The following is a 20,571-nucleotide window of genomic DNA, read 5'->3' as shown; positions in this document are numbered from 1 at the left end:
ATATTTTTTTTTTTAAAAAATCTCGGAAGCACATTTTGATCATGCCATTTTGTATTTAATTATGCTATTATATATAATGGGACTTGGGGATTTATTGATGTTGGTATCCACTGGGCGTCCTGGAACAAAATCCCAGTGGCTACCAAGGGCTCACCATATAAGAGGCTGGATTGATTGTTTTTCCAGCTTCAACATATTTGTAAGAAAAATAATAATGAATCTGAACTTTAAACTTAAATTGGGTTAAAGCCATTTTCTAGCTATCTACCATGAGCAATGAAATGTGGGCAGGTGGCATATTTGGCTGGAAGCTTAAGATAAGTCCACACATCTTTCCTCAGAGTGGTGATGGCAGCTTCTAACCATTCTAGAAAATCTGAAGAACATAAGTATTCTTGCAACAGTGAGATGGATGAGATGGAGTTATCCATCTTAGATTATTTTTTCATGCCATAACAGTTTTATGTAATTGTCAATAAATTTGATGGAGTAATGAAGACAAAGTCACCATACAATTCTGGGAACATCTAAGATCCAAGAATTAGTTTTCTATTGAAGCATACTGTTCCACCATCTTTTCTTTTGTGGTTCTACAATTGTCGTTGGTCAGGAAACAAAAATGGTTTCCTTGCTCAACAGTGATCCTACAGAAAACTATTTCAGTAGAGCAGTCTCAATATTCTTAGTTATTTCCAAGCCATTACCACACCAATGCATAAAATAAACACTATATCAACTCTTGGTCCAATTAGACTTCATGATGCCATTTATGTATTATAGTCTTTGTCTTTATTTTATTTATAACCTATTTTCTCCCAAAGTTGGGATTCAAGATGGCTTACAATAAAATAAAATAACTGCAATTAAATTTTTAATATTAAACTAAGATTTTTTTAAATGCACTACTGGAGGAAGAAAATACAGAATCCACCCTGCTAAAGCCCCTTCTATACCAAGCAAGATCATTTGCTAAAGTTCCAGGTTAAGAAGACTGTCTTTGTTTGCTGCCAGAAAGACAACAAGGAGTGAACCAGCATAGCTTCTCAGGGTGAGATGCTGCGAAGTCTGAGAGAAGCTACCAAGAAAGCATTTAATTTTTTAATGAAGAATTTCAATGCAAGGAATAGCAAGACAGCAGAATGGAAGTTAGTCGTCTGCCCCTATACTAACTTTGCAGGAGAGAATAATTTGGGAATTAGAGGGGTTTCCTTCACATGATTACTATTGATTGGCAACTCCAACAGCCTGGTTCTTTGTTTTTATGTTTTATGAGACTAAACCACACTTCTGTTGTAAGTCCTTCCAAAAGAAGATGTGTTCAGTAGGCCTGGGCAACAACGGAAAAATTTGTTTCTAAAATCGATTTGTATTTGGGGGGTTTTTTTGTTTCGATATTTAAAATAATTACAAAATTTTCCTTTTAAAAAGTTCGATATTTACAAAATTTCGTAAATGTGAAAAAAATTACAAAACATTAATGAATCGATTTCCGAAACAATAACGAATCGATTCGTTAATGGCGGACGCGACCGCGAAATACGCTAAAAAACCTCCAAAAACTTCTGAAGCTTCCCTCTCCCTCTGTTGTTGACTGTTGGTGTGATATTATAATTTTTTTTCACTAATTAAACAAAAAACTTGCCCAGACATGCGGAAAAAATAACGAAACGACCTCAGAACAATAACGAAACGAATACAATAACGAAATACGAAGCATTTACAAAACGTGTTTAAAAATTCATTTTTTAAAAAAATTGCTCCAGAATGGTTTGTTATCGTTTTGTAATTGAAAAAAATAACGAATTATTAATGAATTACGAATTAACGAAACGAAACCGCCCAGCCCTAGTGTTCAGACTTAGGGCTGTCCTTTCAAACACAAGATTGTTTTGTTTTGTTTTTGTGTGTCAGGACCGACTTGAGAAACTTGAGAGCCCTCGGTGGTGCAATGGGTTAAACCCTTGTGCCAGCAGGACTGCTGACCTACAGGTCAGTAGTTCAAATCCGGGGAGAGTGGGGTGAGCTTCCTCTGTCAGCTCCAGCTCCCCATGCGGGGACATGAGAGTAGCCTCCCACAAGGAAGGTTAAAACATCAAACATCTTGGCGTACCCTGGGCAATGTCCTTGCAGACGGCCAATTCTCTCACACCAGAAGTGATTGTTTTGGTAAAAACAGGACAAATTACCACCTTACTTCATTGCTGAACAGCCAGAAGGAAAGGAAAGAGTCGACAGAAATCTTGAGGCAATAAGCAGGAAATCAAAGTGAAGAAAATACACTATATACATTCAGCCGAGAAACATACTTCCACTAAGATTTAACAAACTGCTAGTGTTCCTAGAAAAATACTGTCCTGGTAGAGCTATTTATTCAACACCCACCACTAATGGTTTTGCAAGGAGAGTTCATTTCCACATATGACAAAAAACCTGACTTTTCAATGGATCACAGCATGAATATAATGAAATACTGTCTTTGACTCCAGGGATCACAAGATTGATAACAGTTAATATCCCAAAGTGGAGGCATTAAAAAAAAATCCAAAAGAGCTCCTGAGTAAGACTGGTAGGTAGAAACTGCAAATAGACACATTTTTTTCCATATAGCTCCGTGAAGTGCTTTGGTTGTTTGTTTTTACAACAGCAGCAGGTGCATGCGGGTAAATAACATGCACTATTTAGAAAGTAGAAAAGTGTATCACTGTATATGCTCTGCTGAGGTTTCGGTCCTTGATTTGTATGGCTATAATCAGTGCCGGATATATGCACAAGATAAGCAAACTTTATTTTAGGGCCTCAAATTTGAGGTGCCTTCCAATTAATAATTAAGCCATGCCAAATCTATTTGAATTAGATGTGTGGGGGTGACCTCCATTGCTTGACCATTCCTTCCAAAGTTGGCTTGAATGCAACCCATGAAATTGAAATATTTCACCAATATTTCAAACACTTCAAGAGTCCAGCAGCTACAGCACACTGCTTCACTTTCAACAGTAGTCTGTTGGAACTCAAAAGAATTACTCATACATAATTACTCACACATAAACTCCCTTGGAATCAGTGTGGTTTTCCTTCACATGACTGAAGACAGACTTTTGCCTGTAAATGTGGCTATAACTTTATTAACTTTTTAAATTGTTTTTACAGGTATAACTTTATTGAGTTTTAAAAATTAATTTATTAATGCCAGTTTATGAAGGTAGAATTTTGTATCTCAAAGCTAAGCATGTTTACTCAGAAATAAGACCTTTTAATTGAAGCAGGACTTGCTTCCAAGCCATGCGTGTAGGACTGTAGGCTTCATCATTGAGCTGTGTCCATGTAAGAAAGGAGAATAATGTGATACTCATTCTGTTAAAGAAAGAAATACATATGATCTAAGTATCACCACAAATTGTAATAAGTTAGTGTTTTTAATTGCTTTCTTAATTGATTAAACCAACTTTTCATGGAGTGAAAACCTTAAATTGGTTGGATGAAGGGGAATGATTCTGAGTATGTGGGAAAATGGAAAATATTCCTCAGGAGGATTCTTCCAAAGCCAGCTGCCCCAATATGATAGTCCATCAGGGAATCTTAATGATATCATATATGGCAAACCAGGGCCACAACTCCTTCCATATTTCAGTATCACATAATTGTTTCAGAAATACTGGAGACGAGTTTAAAGTTTAGGGATTGGTTATAAGCCAAGGTCACGGAACATAAATTTGGTCCCTGGGATATTGTAAAAAAGCTTGGCTATTGAGCAATTGAGTAATGAAACACATTATATATGCTGGAGTTGAAGGCAATTACACACGCATCTAGAGGACAACCTTTAGTGGCCTCTTTCCTTCCATTCCCATCTTTAAGCTGTATTTATATATATGTTATATGTGTGTCACTAAGCACACACATTCCAGATTACATGCCAGATTAAATTGGTCATCTGTTTAAAAGCAAGGATCACACTAATAACTTGATCTCTCTTTGGTAAGAAAACATGGATTTCTTTTTCATTAAGAAAAGAGATACAGTTACTGCACATTTTCTAAACATTCAGAGTCAAGCCTGTCCAAACTACTTGGACCATCTTTATAATGCAGGTTTTGCCTTCCACAATTTGCTCTTTATTCTCATTCTGAATAATCTATTTGTGGTCTTTTAAAAATAATTAACCAGTACAGTACAAAACACTGAAAAGCCCTTATACTAGAAAGTGTTAAACATTCATTTATAGTCTTAAATGTTTGCACTCAGTCCCGAGTTTGGGGACCTTTTCTGGGAACTGTTTAAATTAATCTTTTAGAATATCTCTTATACCCAAAAGATCTATTAGCTATTAGGTTAAATAACTTTCATGTCGAGGGGACTGGTGGTGTTGTGTTCACATTTTACAGCACAAAATCAGCTTCATGCATGCCTAAACTGGCCATAATATGAAGTATACTTTCCCTCTAAAATCCAAATATTTTCAAGGCTTGCAGTCCAGTTGTACAAGGGGAATATGTGCACAAAACTATGATTATGCTTTACAATTATGTGTATATTTTGAAAATATACCTAAACAGGCTTTAGTCAATAAAAAAAAACTTTTACAGAAGTCCAAACTGCTTTTTGTTGTACTGCTCTTTTTACTGAGATCTTCGTAAACATTTTATAAACCCAATTTTAGAAAGTTTACTAGGGATATCTGTAAGGTTTATGTTTATCTTTTGGCTGACCAACACTCCAAAATTACTGGTAAAGTTGCTAGCTTCCGTGTAGCAGCAATAGCCTGTCGGCTCAAGATGCTGTTGCAGATGCTGCTGGAAGGACAGCAGGGAGGGGGCCATTCTGACTTCCCTGGGTAGGGAGTTCCAGAGTCGTGGGGCAGCCACCGAGAAGGCCTGCTCTCTCATTCTCACCAACCCGGCTTGAGATGGAGGTGGGACTGAGAGAAGGGCCTCTCTTGAAGATCTCAGGGCACGGGCAGGTTCATGCAAAGGGATGCGGTCAGCCAAATAGTCTGGACCTGAACCTGAACCACCTGCTGCATCACACTGTTGACTCATGTAGTCCACTAAGACTTAGATCTCTTTCATATGAACTGTTGTCATAAAGGTGCCACACATCCTATTTCTGTATATTTTTTCTGCAAAGGTGTATCTTACATTTCTTCCAGTTCTAATTCCTTTTAGTATTTCTGACTTAGCTCTCCTATCTGTTAAGGTCATTTAAAATTCTGATCCTGTTCTTTGGGATATTACCTTCCCCCCTAATTTAGTGTTATTTTCACATTTGATAAGCATACCCCCTTTTCCATCTTACAAGACATCTATACAAATGTGGGATAGCACTGGGCCCAGGACAGAACCTTGTGGTGCCCTATATGTCCCTCAGAGATGAAGAGGAGCCATTGGTGAACATCTTTTGGGATTAGTCAGTCCATGAATTAAAAATCCATCTAACAGTAGTGTTGTTTTACTAACTTGTTTGCAAGAATATAATAAAGGACCTCATTGGCCTTGTTGAATTCAAGTTATGCTACATCCACAGCATTCCCTTGATCTATCAAGCTCATTGCTCTATCAAAAAGAAGAGATATTATTAGTTTAGCATGACTTGTTTTTGAAACACTGGTGTTAAATGAACATAGTATTTGCTTCTGATTACTTACAAATTCCCAGTTTAATTATCTGCCATAGAGTATTTGTTGCAATTGATGTTCAGCTAACTGGAAGTGTTCTCCTTTTGAAGATGGAGATAATGTTTGTCCTTCTCCACTCTTCTGAGATTTTGCCTGTTCTTCGGGAATTCTCACTATTATTGTCAGCGGTTCTAAGATTATTTCTGTTCAGTCCTTGAAGGTCTTTCATGTGACCCTTTCAACTTGAATTCATTTAGAGTAGCCAGTTATTCCTGTACTACCTTTTTACATATTCTTTGCTGCATCTCTCCTACTGCATCATCTACTGACTAGGATCAGATCTAAAATAGCTGATCATGTTGTTGCTTCTCCTACCTTCTGGACAAGGAAATCAAGTGCAAGGCAATTGATGAATTTGTTAATGCCCTCAATTTACCTCTTAGGATTTAAGGCATGGCTCTCTTTACACCTCTAAGTATCTCCTTCTTTCTTGTTTGGTCTATTTCTTTGAAATAGATTAGGGTGAAAAACTCATCATGAGTTAGGGTATATGTCTCCCAACTACTGTGAGATGCAATCCAATCACTTGCCAGAGGTATATCTTCATGGAACTGCAGACAATAGTCAAAGAAGCCAAACTTGTTCCTAACAGCATCTTCTTCACAGTCAGTTGTTCATTCCACTGTTTTTCTCTCCCTTCCTGGACTGTGTCATTCAACTGGGAGGAGAGACAAAAATGACAAACGATGTTTTAAAACATTTTTTGGAATCCTTTAAAATACTTTTCATTTCTAAGGTTTCACTTAATTCAGTGTGAGAAACCAATCATGACTAAGGATGCATCTACACTGTAAATTAATGCAGTTTGACACCACTTTAACTGCTATGGCTCAATACTACAGAGTAATGGGAATTGTTTAGTGAAGCACCAGCATTCATAGTCAGAGAAGGCTAAAGACCTTGTAAAACTATGACATGCATAATTCTTCCCAGTGGACAAAGGCAAAAGCAAATTGCTGCAGTCTCCCTGAGCTTGTCTGTTTTTCCTCATTAATAACTTTTGACATCTTGCATTTGTGAAGCATTGGAGGCTACAAACCTGCTATTCCTGAAGTCCTGTAGGAGAAGCAATTCACCTTTATTGTTGGGAAAAGATGCATTCTGGATGGGTCAATGGCCATGAAAATAGCTCATTTGTTCATTTCTGCATAAAAACACAATTACAAAACAATTTGAACAGTAAAACCCGTTAAAATAAATTATTAAAGCATTTTGAAACACTAATTTGGTGTCTCTATCACATAAAAGCACCCAGAGTGAGAATGAGTTGCAACATCCATTCCCTCACAGCAAAAGATTAGAAAGCCTTCTCCTGAATCCCTCTTCAGAAGATCTTGATAGGTTTCTAACAAGACAAGAGATCCTTTAAATAGACAGACTTTTAGGGCATGGAACAATGCTTTGTGATACATATGTGGGGAAAGGAAGCATAGCACATTTCTATGATGACCATTGGTAACCCATTTGAAATAGCATTATGGCCATCTTATCTCTTGTTAACAATGGTAATATATCTCAATTATATCTTTGTTACTTGAAAAAAGGAATTAATTACAAGTAACCATATGTACTTGAGGTGAGTTTGAAACTGACTCTTCATTTACAGCACATGTTCTACACATTTTCCGATCCATTATTTTCTCCATATTGTATCATTCACTCTGGAAACTGTACATAGGGTCTCTGTCAGGAAGGTTAGTGGAGGGACAATCTGGTTTAGTAATCTGCCTTCCTCTTGCCTTCATTCCATAATTCAAATGCAAAATCAGATAAATTTATGGAAACTTTGCAACTCAGCACAGTCCTGAGGAAAACCTAGAGGGATGGCTTAACTAGATGCTTGGCCTTTTAAGAGGACTACAAAGGAAGATCTGATCTATCATCAATAGGAATTAATGTAGGAATAAGCCCTGATTTCTCAGCTCAATAAAACATTCAAACATTAAAGAAGTGGGACTAATTTCTTTCCTCGACCATTAGAATCCCTTGTACTGTGAAAAGCGCCCAGCTGCTCCCTCCAATCAGCACAAACAGAGTACAGCAAACAGCTCCCATTTGACTGTACTCTAGTTGCCTTTTCCACCCTTCTCAGGAGAAGTGGGGGGGGGGGGGTCTTACTGGGAAGGTTCTGCTATTGCAGTTAGGCTTGTGCATTTGTATAGAATTGCTATATGTTTCTGTTTGTTTCCTTCATAAGACCCCCATTTTCATTTTTGAGCACCTCCCAAAATTGGCACCTTTCCAAATTGACATTTTTGTTCTGTGTCCGAAAATACGAAAATGTTGACCCATTGGTCGCTATGGGCGGGCTTCCCCAGGCTCCCCTTCCCCTCAGGTATAGGGCTAGAGGGGTGAAAATCACCACACATGGAGGACACATCAACCACTTTTAGCCAGCTAAGTTTTATAATGTTTGGGTCATCCCCCAATTTTTAGGCATTTTTTTTCTTACTATAAGTAAAATCTTAAAAACATTCCTCCTTCTTCATCCACCCACTGACCCTGCCTTCTAACTTCTCCAGGAGAAGCAACAGGAGGTACCTGCTCCTGCTTTCTTTCGTTTTGAGCTAATTTTCATTCGGGGGGGGGGGGGGGGGGTCCCATTTTGTGCTCCTGCCCAGAATGAAAGAACGAATGAAATGGGAGAAACGGGTACCATGCACACCTCTAATTGCAATTGCCAAACTGGTCTTGGTGCCCCCCCTTTTTTGCTTATCTATTCCCCAGATATTCTGCTTCTATGTGTTCCCAATTTGCTCTCATTTAAATGCAGAATACACAGCAACTGATAGCATTCACAAGACTGTAATGATCTTGAAATACTCTAGAAATTATGAGCATGTCTAGACAACAATTTTTACAGCATGATATTTATATCATGCATGTTGCAAATGCGTGCTGCAGTGCAATTTACAGCTTTAAAATGAAGACTCTTCCACACAGACATATAACTCAGAATATCAAAACAGATAATCCACAATATCTGCTTTGAACTGGGCTATCTTAGTCCATAGTGCCATGTAATCCAGTTCAATGTGGATATTATACAGCTGTGTAGAAGGGGCCTGAGATAACCAAAGTTGGGAAATAGTCCAAAATAAAGCCCAGTGCACTGTATTGTAAATTGAGATTAAGAGACAGGGTGCTCCAGCAGTCTGCACATACACATTATGGAATAGGGAGTTGGAAAAAAACTTGTAATCTCTATGTTTGTCAAGCTCTAGATATGATGGATCCTTGAACCAGGCCAGGCTCTGTAGTACGCTGAAGCACCACCCAGGTCTCAAAACAGAGTCAACCAGGAGCTGCAGATATCAAGCATGGAAACGAGATCTTAAAATGTACTTAGAAATGTATTAACCTTTCATGAAATTTGTGTCCATCATTGCCATCTGTAGTGGTATGGTTTGACGTCCCTTTGACTGGCATACAAAAGGAAAGTTCCATGCAGTGCAGATTGCTATTAAAGTAAACAATGTTTTACCAGTAAATGTAAAAGATTGTAAATTCAACATAAATAGAGCTGTCATCTGTTATCTTTTGCCTGCAATATCTACATATGTGGGATATTCTGCATACACATGCAGAGTTATGTTTAGCTGTAGGTGTAGATGTACTTACTACAGGATAGTGCATTAAATATATTGTGTATGGAAAGAGATGAGTTGTTTAGTCCACCTAGCTACAGGCATGGGTAAACTTTTTTGCATTGGGGTGTTATTGTGGGCTGGGCCTGGAGGGCCGGACCAGGAGGGAGGGGGTGGGTGAACGCTATGTGGGGTGGGTCCAGGAGAGAGAGGGCCCAGGAGAGGGCATGGCCAGGAGTGGGCAGAGCAGGGCCTGGGTCATCCTTAGGTTGTCCTCCCAGCATAAGCACAGCACTGCTCGCCCCATCCTTATGCTGAGAGAAAGGCAAGACATGCAGCGACTGCCACAATCCTCCCTCCTGATTCCCTCTCAATTCTTCCCTGATCCTTGGGTTGTCCTTTTGGCATTATCCCAGGAGGAGGGTGGAACAGGCAGTGCTGAGAGTGCGTCAGAGGGCTCTCAGCTGCACTGTACCTTCCTCAAGCCATCCTTCTGGCATAACAATGGGGCTACTCATGCCATCCTTATGCTGGGAGCAGGGTGAGATTTGCGGTGGCTAAGAGCGCTCCAGAGGGCTCTCAGCTAATGTGTGCCTTTCTCCCTTGTCTTTTTTGGCATAAGGATGCAGCAGGCATCCTTAAGCCAAGCGGACAAGGAAAATGAGGAGGGCCCAAGGTAATTGTCCGGGAGCCACATGCAGTCCCAAGGCCTTAATTTGCCCATACCTGGTACATAGTAGACTCAACATATAATATGGTATTAAAATATCCAGCACAACACAACCCCCTTATCTACAGAGGAGTTCCTGGACTTAAAGTGGTAAGATGAAATTTCAGGTAATAGGGAACTGTCTTCAGATGAAAGACTTCTGGCATTCCATAGACTCACACTGAAGGACCAAGAAAATGCCTAGAGAACACATTATGCTAGTATTTCTAGATCCTCCAGCATGGGTTTATGTCCAATGGTTCTCCAGAATCTTGCTGGAGAACCTAGACAATGCCTAGAAAGAACTAACGTTTTCAGATCTTCCAGTGCAACTCTATAGTCACTTTTTGCTAAAAGCACACCATCAAATTGGATTGGATAATCTGGAAAATGCCTAGAGAGGACATGTTTTCCCAGACAAGGGCAAGTGAAATTGTGAATACTGGTTCTACGGATATGAGAGTCAGAAAAACAAGAAAAATACAAACAGTATATCCATAACATAGAGTCCAACCACCCAAGATCTATATGTTATGAAAACAATAAACTAAATAGAGTAATGCCATTTTTAAAAAATGCAATTTTCAAATGCCTGGGAGTAGAAGAATGGCTTTATCTGGCACTAAAAGAATGACAACATTAGGATCAGGCAGATCTGCAGCACTCCCTAACTGTACAGCTTGAGAATGTTTTGAGAAAGAGCTTCCCTGTGGGAATGAAAGGCATATTTCAGCCTAAACCACTTATATTTGGCAAGTTATTTTGGAGTATTTATTTATTTATTCCATTTCTATACCACTCTTCTCACCCCTGGGAGGACTCAGAGAGGTGTACAACATGGCAAAATGGCAAAAATGCAATACCTAACATACATATAAAAGCAATACATAACTAAATTAATAACATATAAATATGAATTAAATATGAATTTATTCATATTATTTTAGAGTAGTCTCTGTATCTTAAAATTTGGATTATATTTCTAGTTCTCTAGGCTGGCGTCCTTTATTCTCAAGGAATTCAAGGAATCCAGAGAAAACAAGTAGACTTACTTCTGCGGGTATGTGTATAAATTTATGCTATCAATTGCTACTGTCCTCCCAATGTATTGATGGTTTACTATAAAAGTTATGCCAGCATAGCCTAAACTATTTATTCTGTGCTCTACAATGCTTCAGTATGGAATACATTCTGTGTTATTTTCAAATGTGTTAATAATGAAAGAAAGAAAGAAAGAAAGAAAGAAAGAAAGAAACTCTGCAATATAAATTGGACACAGGAGGACAGCTGTAGACTGAACAGGAAGTGCTGGCCCAAGGCTAAATGAAACAGCTGTTGCCATTGTTCTGGATAGAAAGTGCCTTTGCAAATTCCATCCAGTCCTGGATCAGAAAGCAGATGTTAGTAATTACAGCACATGAAAAGAAGGGCACAGGATCAGGCAAGTGACGAAAAAGCAAGGGGACCCATAGATTTATAACTCACTGCTTGCAGAACCAGCACCTACCAAGAAGGGTGTAACAAGTGTCAGCATTTATCTCCCCTTCTTCCTGTAAAGTTCACACCAGGGGTGTCATCACTCATTGTCTCCCCGTGTTCTGCATGCAAGCCAATAACCAACCCAACTGAGCACTGTGAGAAGGTGAAAGAACTTGGTCATTTGTCATGACAAGACTGACTGTATCCCACTTCCCCATAAATAAAAATAGCCCTTCTCCTAACACCTTCTCAGAGTATTTGACTACATGAGTATGGGAATATCCAATTTGGAGAAGCTAGGAATGCATGAAAATGTTCAGATGTGTCTAATAAATCTGACTTTTAAGAAAAAGAACTGGTTGGTATGTGTTTTGTATGTGTGTATAACTCGATGGGTAAGGTGCTGTTATAAATGTTAACTGTAAGTTGGTTCTCTACATAAATAATCCAATAACTGAACAGCTTTTGACCCTGTCTCTCAATGCCTACCCAAGACAATTGGGTGGTGGAGATGGCCTACTCTCTCTCATCAGTATCAGAAATACATTGTAGGAGGACATGGGGGGAAGGCTCCTCAATGGTGGCACCCATATTATAGAATACCCTCTCCTTGAAGATCCAGTTTACATCAATGCTGACTTCCTGTTCAGTCTACAGCTGTCCTCCTGGGGTAACTTACAGGGAGTGGTCAACCCCCTGTTTAAGGAGCTCCATTGGCTGCTGTTCATTTTCCGATCCCAATTCAAGGTGCAGGTTTTGACCTACAAAGCCCTCAATGGTTTGGGACCCGCCTACCTACGTGACCGCATTTCTGTGTACGAACCCACGCGATCAGGGCATAGGGTTACAGCCTGTGTTAGACGGGGTCACACTCCTCCTGAAGACGCAGGTTCGCAGCTTGGGTGTGATCTTGGACCCATCGCTGAGCCTGGAACCCCAGGTTTCAGCGGTGACCAGGGGAGCATTCGCACAGTTAAAACTAGTGCGCCAGCTGCGCCCGTACCTTGGGAAGCCTGACTTGACCACGGTAATCCATGCTCTAGTCACATCCTGTTTAGACTACTGCAACGCTCTTTACGTGGGGTTGCCTCTGAAGACTGCTCGGAAGCTTCAAATGGTCCAACGATCGGCAGCCAGGATGTTAACAGGAGCGGCACTCAGGGAGCATACTACTCCTCTGTTGCGCCAGCTCCACTGGCTGCCAATTTGCTACCGGGCACAATTCAAAGTGCTGGCTTTAGCCTTTAAAGCCCTAAACGGTTCTGGCCCGACCTACCTGTCCGAACACGTCTCCTCCTATGAACCAGTTAGGACATTAAGATCACCTGGGGAGGCCCTGTTCTCGATCCCGCCGGCTTCACAAGCACGCCTGGCGGGGACGAGAGACAGGGCCTTCTCAGTGGTGGCCCCTCAGCTGTGGAACGCCCTTCCTGCAGATATTAGATCAACCCCCTCCCTGCTGGCATTCCGGAGGAAAGTAAAGACCTGGCTGTTTGAACAGGCATTCGACTAAGCAGTGTGATTGATTGACTGACTATCGGAACACGGAATATCGGATAACAAGTTTGGATTCTGATTTCATTGATGAGACCTGATGGATTTGTTATACTGATGTAGTGATGTATTGATATTGATGTTTAATGATTTGTGGTGCTATTGCTTTTAAATGCTTAATGATTTTGTATTGTGTATACCTAAATTGTTGTAAACCGCTCTGAGTCACCTAAGGGCTGAGAAGAGCGGTATACAAATAAAGTAAATAATAAATAAATTAATAAATAAATAAATACTGTTTATTTTGCTTATTGTTGTTGTTTTATTATTGCTTGTTGTTTTGATGTGTTTTTGGGCTTGGCCTCATGTAAGCCGCTCCGAGTCCCTTGGGGAAATGGTAGCGGGGTATAAATAAAGTTTTTATTATTATTATTATTATTAGTAGTAGTAGTAGTAGTATATTTTTATTATTATTATGTCATTCCAGTACCAAGTCAATTTTTTTTATTAAAGTCTTCCAGCCTAAATGATTCTGTTGAATTTGCATTTTGTAAAATTTATTTAAAACATTTATATTCTGTCCTTCTCACTCCGAAGGGGACTCAGGGCAGAGCACAACATACAAATGGCAAACATTCAATGCCAGGACATGAATTCATTATATGCATACATAAACATGTGATAAGATTACCATTACTTTAACTTATTTTAGCTAGTTTTAAATTTCCTGGTTTAAATTGATAGATGATTTTAAATATCTTTAGTCTATTAAATTATTATCTATTGTTTTAAATTGATGTTATTGTAAACTATCCTGAGATATCTAGGACAGGTACAAATAATAAATATAAATAATATATTTAATTCCCATGGCTTACATGCCAGTTGAGTTATAGCAAGAGTTTCAAGGAAACCTGGTTGCATATTTAACAGACAGTGAACAGAATTCTATATGAGTTTTTACATAACATAATTTTGTTTATATCTAGCTAAGTAGCACAAAAATGCATTTTCTGCCTTGTGAATTGCTTATTACGGCACTGAAAGAGTGTCTGGTGTGCATTCCTCATCATGTTGGGCTAAAATCAGTGGCATGTGCTGATTTTAGCCCAGGTCACACATGGAACCAGCCAGTTCCCATCACATGACATCGTGCCAGCTCCGTGGGTGAAGGAGGGTGGAGCCGGTGCATGCTGCCAGCAGGGCAACACAGGAGAGGAAGCTGTTTTCACCATGCATGCTCATGCTTCCCCCATGTGATTACTCGCCCATGGATCCAAGCAATGTGGGGCACTGGATTCCCCATGGTGAGATGAAGCAGAGCACCACCTCCTCCTGCCACTAGCTGTCTGATGAGGTGGTTAGTACCTGGTGCTCATTGGGACCAATGCATATTGGTCCTGTTGTGAATCAGGCACCAATGAGGATCAGATACGACAACACACACTGGGCACAAATGCACACTGGACATTTTGCCAGTTCTGCTATATAGTAACACAATAGGCGCCCTCTACTCCTGCACAATTGTCCACTTCTAATTCTAATTCATAAGTTCACTTATGATGATACAACATCCCAAAAGGATTCCGGCTAATATTTGTATCAATTAGTTGCCTTTCAAACAAACAAACTAATTCACTAATGCATGGTATGTGCATGAGGAGATATGTTTTACCCAACTGGTCCAGAAGTGGCTGAGTTCCATGACCCCAAGGACCTCTTTCATGGAGGTTAAATTAATTTTTGATCAGTATGAAGAAACCAACTAATTTCATTCTTGATTTTAGCCCATCCCATGATTTACTATGATATCCTACAACATCTTTCTGATTGCTTGCCTAATATTTTTAGATAAATTCTAAAATTAGTCAGTTCTGAGCAGATACCATGGAGCAGAAGAACAGAGCTTTGATATCTAAGGTAAAACTCCACTGGAGCCCATGGAGAACCTGGGTACAGATGTCATTGTTTTACTCTAAAAGACTGTGTGTGTGTGTGTGTGTGTGTGTGCGTGAGAGAGAGAGAGAGAGAGAGAGATTTATTATGTTTATTAAAACCATATCCACGATCATCCAGGTGATCCTTTCATTTTGCTGCTCTTCTGTTTGTAAGCTTTTGGTGTTCCTCAAAGTCAGACAAGCTCCCTCTTCCCTCCTCCACACAGCCAGCTACCTTCTTTCCTAAACCCTGCACTACTTGCTCAATTGTGAGAAGTAACACCAATGCTAGTGACACCACTGGTGACCATGGACACTAGACTGGAGTCCTTGGGATTAGAAGAACAGAGGGAGGAACAACATAAACACAGTTTTAAGTTGAACAGAAACTATGGTATATTCTGCCCCAACAACCTCACTGATGAAAGAGATTATAATCTCATTTTGTTCTCTTGGGGAGCAACCAGTTATAGTTTTCCCCATCACTGTATTTCCAGGCTAGGGATGACTGCATCTGTTATGTTCTGTCCATCATAAACTCTTAAAAACAAAATACCTGGTAAACCCCAGAATGAGATTGCTGTGTTTCTCTTGGGCACTGGTTAAGGTTTTGCTCCTAGAGAATATTCTTTCCTGCATGTCTCTGGATGCCTGGAGAAGAGCTCCCTGGGGCAAATATAAATAATGTGCAGAAGTTGCTATGGGCATTTCCTGTGATTTGAATGCTCCTAAGAGGCCATGTGTTGAGTGACTGAGATGCTGCCTTTCTTTTCCACATATTCTAGCTCCCTTCCCATTCTTCTATGATGACACATAAGAAGATGACATGTAGCAATAAGTAATGTAATCACTTAGCAATACTACTTACTCACTCATCATAAGAAGATATGGTTTCGCCATCACTTACAAGGAGATCATAGGATTTATTTACCTATTGTAACAGACCTGACTTTGTTTGCTTTGGGTCTGATTTTAAAGAGACCAATGGGTTATAATATCATAAACTTCCAATTGATTTGAATGAGAGTGTCTGGACTTGTGCTCTTGTTGGCACAGTATATCACAGTCACAAGATGAAGCCTCAAGAAAGACCACAGGATACTCCACAGTGGTCAAGATCCTACATTGGTGCTGCATACTGTAAATTCCTACAGTAAGTATGTTGTGCAATCCTTGTGTTTCATGGCAATATTGAGCAATAAAATGCATACGTGAGGATTCAAGTACAGGCAGTCCCCAAATTACAAACATCAGACTTACCAATGACTCATCATTACGAATGGTGGTGAGACAACAAAAAGTGAAAGTTCTCTCAGATGAGAAATTCACTCCTGAAAGAGTTATAATGGGAAGAAGGTGTCTCCACTGAAGCTTTGTCATCAATCCTTGTTTTCACAAGCCAAATTTTTCAAAATCTAATGATCACAGGCACAGAAAGCGAGGTGAAATCTTCTGAACAGGGACACAGACAGCATTTCATACATGATAGACATGCCCATACATCTCATGCACATGCACACCTATACGCACAATACCAGCACATATGCAACTCAATCTCTACAATGTTGAACTCACTGTGTAGCTGTTCTACAATAGACACAAATGTCCAGTTGCTTTCATGGGAGAAAGCAGACATCCATAAAACATTAACAGGATTCTGTCCACACAAGATGGAAAAGTTACTACTTTCAGACTCTCCCAGACTGCACTGGGCCTTGAACATTCTGGAATTACAGTCCCAAAAATAACATTTTCAAATTCTGGTCACAACCCAGTCCTGTTCATTGTCCCCTCCTTGCACTGGAGACAGGGCTGTAGCCAAGAAAACTGGGGGGGGGGGATTGAACCCCTAACTCCCCCCCCCCCAATTTTCAGGTTAAAAAAACCCTGGTTTACTCATGAATTTTAACTGGTTAACCAAATCCCTCTTCTAAGTCTATGAGAAGCAAACATTAAACAAGTCCCTCCAGAACTGCAAGCACTATTTTGACAATTTATTCACATTCATTACTTGCAGCAATAGCTAATATAGTGGAAGCAACCAAGTTGGCCCACCCACAACTGGTAGGCAAAGCCTAAGACATGGGAGGGATTTGAAGCCCCCATGAAGGAGTCGAGAAAATTGATTTAATTAAGTTTATATAAAATATAGAATGAATCATACTATTTAAATTATTTTGTGTTACGGAACTACTTCTCATGATTCGCTAAATATATATATATATATATATATATATATATATATTCAAGCCCCCACAGCCCCATTTTTTTCTGGCTTTGCTCCTAACTAGAGATACCTAATTTTCCTTAGACGTGTGATATATATCTGCCAATTTAGCCTCATGACTACACAACACAGCTCCCACCTGCAAATCTCAAATTATTTAGGTCAGACATGGGCCAATGGTATTTTGAACTTCAACCCCCTCTCCTTAAGCATCTGAGTGGGAAAAGGAAAGGGCCTGAGGCTGTTAGGAATTGTGGGAGTTGAAGTCCAAAACACCTGAGAGCCAAAGTTTTCCCATGACTGATTTAGCCAGTAGATCTGAACTCCATAATTCACTAATCCACTGACATGGAAGCCACCAATCATGGACACCTTTATGCCAGTCCTTCTTGTTGACTCTGGGACTCTGAGAATTAAGGTCCAGTATATGTGGACAGTACCATGAGGGAAAGGTGGATCTAAATTTTATTTACTGAAATTTCTCAGAACAGGGAAAATTGGGTTGTTTTGTGAACCAGAGGTTGTTTTTAATGAGAGATTAGTAGGCTTAGCATTTACTGTGAGCCATCTTCGTGACTATACTAAGGGAAGAATTGCTCCCATAGCAAGGAGCAGAGAGAAAGGTTATTTGAAAGGTAAGCCATGTGTTTGCCATCTTTGCTCCTGATATGGAAACCATATGCTTACATACACCAGCAACCATACTTAATATAACACTCTTTTTTATTAAACCTGGTTTTATAAAGGCTATCCACTGCACTCTTTCTTCGTGTTTTCCAGAGAGGTCACATATAGCTTGCCACAACCATCATTATGTATTTAGAGTGAATTAGAATGCCAGGCAGACTGGTTCTGATTATTACTGCAAAGGAACAAGAGGGCATCTTATTTTTCTCCTCTGCCTCTGATAAATTAGAAGAACTGTAATGGGTGATTTCTGCAACCTGCAAAAGGGCAAGCCCATCTGTGACTCATTTTGGGTTGCTTTTAAGAAGATTTATTTGATTAATTCAGGCAGAATATAGAGAGAATATAGGTGCCCTTCCCCCTCTTTTTGAGTCTGGTTCCTCTGGAGTGGGAGAGGAGGCGAGGAAAACCCAACCTAGTGGAGACATTTCAGGAATGAAAAATTGCCCACATGTTATTATTGAGGAGCAGAGATCGCTGTCTTAGTGGTGAGATAGTGGACTGTTGCCTGGCCAGCTGGAGGAACTCAGCTTCAGAACAGCTTTAATATCCTATAGGCCCTTTGCCACCATAAAATACAACACAGGAATTGATCACCACAAGGAAAATTGAACCCCTAACCAACAGATCTACCTGCTATGGGAAATAATCAAAGTATTTGCAAAACGCTATTACTTTATTTCAGAGTACATTAGATTCTCTGTATTCATGAGTTCTGCATCCACAGATGCAATCAATTACAGCTCAAAAATACTTGGAATAAGATTCTTCTTATAAAAAACTCTAGATTTTGCCACATGCCAAGCACTACATTATGTGTAGGCAGACATAGCCAACTGGAGCCCTCTCACCCCCAATGGCAGGCTGACTTTGGGCCTGTCCAGACAGTACCTTTATCCCAGAAGCTTCCACAGCAAACAAGAGAGTGGCCAGATGCTGTTCCCTGTAAATGTAGAAGCAATTGCTACACATGGCAAAAAATGCGAGATTTTCAGGTGCGGGAATTTGCAGCAGAAGTCCTGCAACTGTCATCTTAGGAGCCTCTAAATCCTGCAATGAAGTAGCAAGTGTGGACCATGAAGGCAGAAATCCTGGGACCAACAGGTCTGTATAGGGACCTCTTCTGAAGCCCCTGGATTTTTTGTCCTTGACTAAAGTGTACAGTTTGGTGCTGTCTAGAACCACCCTTTGACACTTGTTTGAATTGTTCACCACTTTTTATAGAGGGGGGGTGCCATTTTACTACAGCATTTTATATAATGGGACTAGAGCAGGTTTGTCCAGCCCTGTGGCCAGTGGGCAGCATACAACCCAAGGCGCTTATGAATGCAACCCAACACAAAATTGTAAAATTACTTAAGACATTAAGATTTTTGTAACTTGGTAAAGCACTTCTCAAGTGCTGACTTTGTAGACCACAACAAAATGGAATTGAATAATTGGAGTGTGTTACGTCTACAAATACCAGAGCAGCATCCATAATTCACATTACATTTGCAAATAGTTCAACCAGGAGACCACTTGGTTGCCAATTTGAAAAGACCTTCCAAACAGGGTGGTGAATAATTAGAATTATTATGTGATTAATTTATTGATTTGCTTATCTTTGGTGGCAGCTATCATGAAAATTTTGCACATAACTTTTTTTGTTTGCTCATCAGATATCCTTAGTGTATTTTATGTGTTGCCCAAGACAACAATTCTTCTTCCAATGTGGTCCAGGGAAGCCAAAACGTTGGACATCCCTGAACTAAAGTATCCACAGATATTGTATCGACAGAGCATCCTATAACCAAACCCCAACCTATACTGAGGGCCCATTGTAAATACTTGGGAATAAAGAACATGCTCAGATATGATTTCAAAATCAGTAACAAAGATGATCTTTATGTGCCTGCCCACTACCTTCCCGCCTTCGGGTGCACTGTAATATTTTCTTCATAACACACATATTGCAGATTAGCTAACCTTTCATGCATACATCAATTAATCATTTCTCTAGCTAGCTTTTGACCAAACACATACTTCTGTCTAGACACTAGACTTGATAAGACCTACAAACTAGATCCTAATTTAAATCATCATCTTGTCATATTTTTACATTTTTTTTCTGCACCTGGTAGCCAGTACCACCAAAGTATTAACTCCTTTAAGATTATTCATAATACTATTTGTTGTGCTGGCATGTCTTAAATCACAGCAAAAGAAGCTGATAATCATAATGAAGTCATGTTATAGTGTTGCGTGATATTTTGCAACATTCACAACAGGGAGTAAGATGCAAGAAGCAAGCAGGAGAGCAATTAAGCCCAAAATCTGTTAGTGCCTTAGACCAGTGTGACACAGACAGTAGTTAGGGCGGGAGGCATGGAAGATGAAGCTTGGAAGGGAGCAAACTGTTGGAGATATAGACTTCTTGAAAGAAGGACGTTTTCTCTCCTTTTCCTCACCACTACGTGACCCTAGCGAAAATTCAATCATAACTACAGTGTATAAACAGGCTTCCAATTTGCATTATTGTTAGCCCACGTTGCCGGTCTGATTTTGAGCTGTTAGTGGCAGGGGCAGGTGCAGTGTTGCCACATGGCGTTCCTTGATTTATTGATGTTCAACAGGTTGACACTATTGATTGTAAGAATAAATGCAGGCAGTCCCCAAATTACGAACAACATGGGTTCTGCAAGCTTGCTCTTAAATTGAATTCATATGTATGTCAGAACAGGCATATTTTAAAAATATAACTCCAGCCAAAAATCTATATTTTAGTTTTGGATAGCATG

General features: G+C 39.7%; 1 long non-coding RNA gene across 7 annotated transcripts in view; it reads right to left on the bottom strand.

Moving 5' to 3' along the window:
- The window catches only part of LOC132770989 (uncharacterized), a 79,086-nt gene that overhangs the window by 8,951 nt on the left and 49,564 nt on the right, over positions 1-20,571 (bottom strand). For 6 of the 7 annotated variants that reach the window (XR_010909506.1, XR_010909505.1, XR_010909504.1 and 3 more), the window contains 3 exons: positions 6,711-6,815; positions 6,202-6,329; positions 3,271-3,351 (listed from right to left, as the gene is read on the bottom strand). This is a non-coding gene — a long non-coding RNA (uncharacterized lncRNA). Of the gene's footprint in view, positions 1-3,270; positions 3,352-6,176; positions 6,330-6,710; positions 6,816-20,571 lie in introns of all 7 variants that reach the window. The other variant, XR_009631043.2, reaches the window with a different exon arrangement.

The sequence above is a fragment of the Anolis sagrei genome, chromosome 3 (genome assembly GCF_037176765.1).
Source record: "Anolis sagrei isolate rAnoSag1 chromosome 3, rAnoSag1.mat, whole genome shotgun sequence".
Lineage (NCBI taxonomy): Eukaryota > Metazoa > Chordata > Lepidosauria > Squamata > Dactyloidae > Anolis > Anolis sagrei.
The sequence above is the reverse complement of the archived record's forward strand: the minus strand, read 5'-3'. Positions and strand labels throughout refer to the sequence as shown.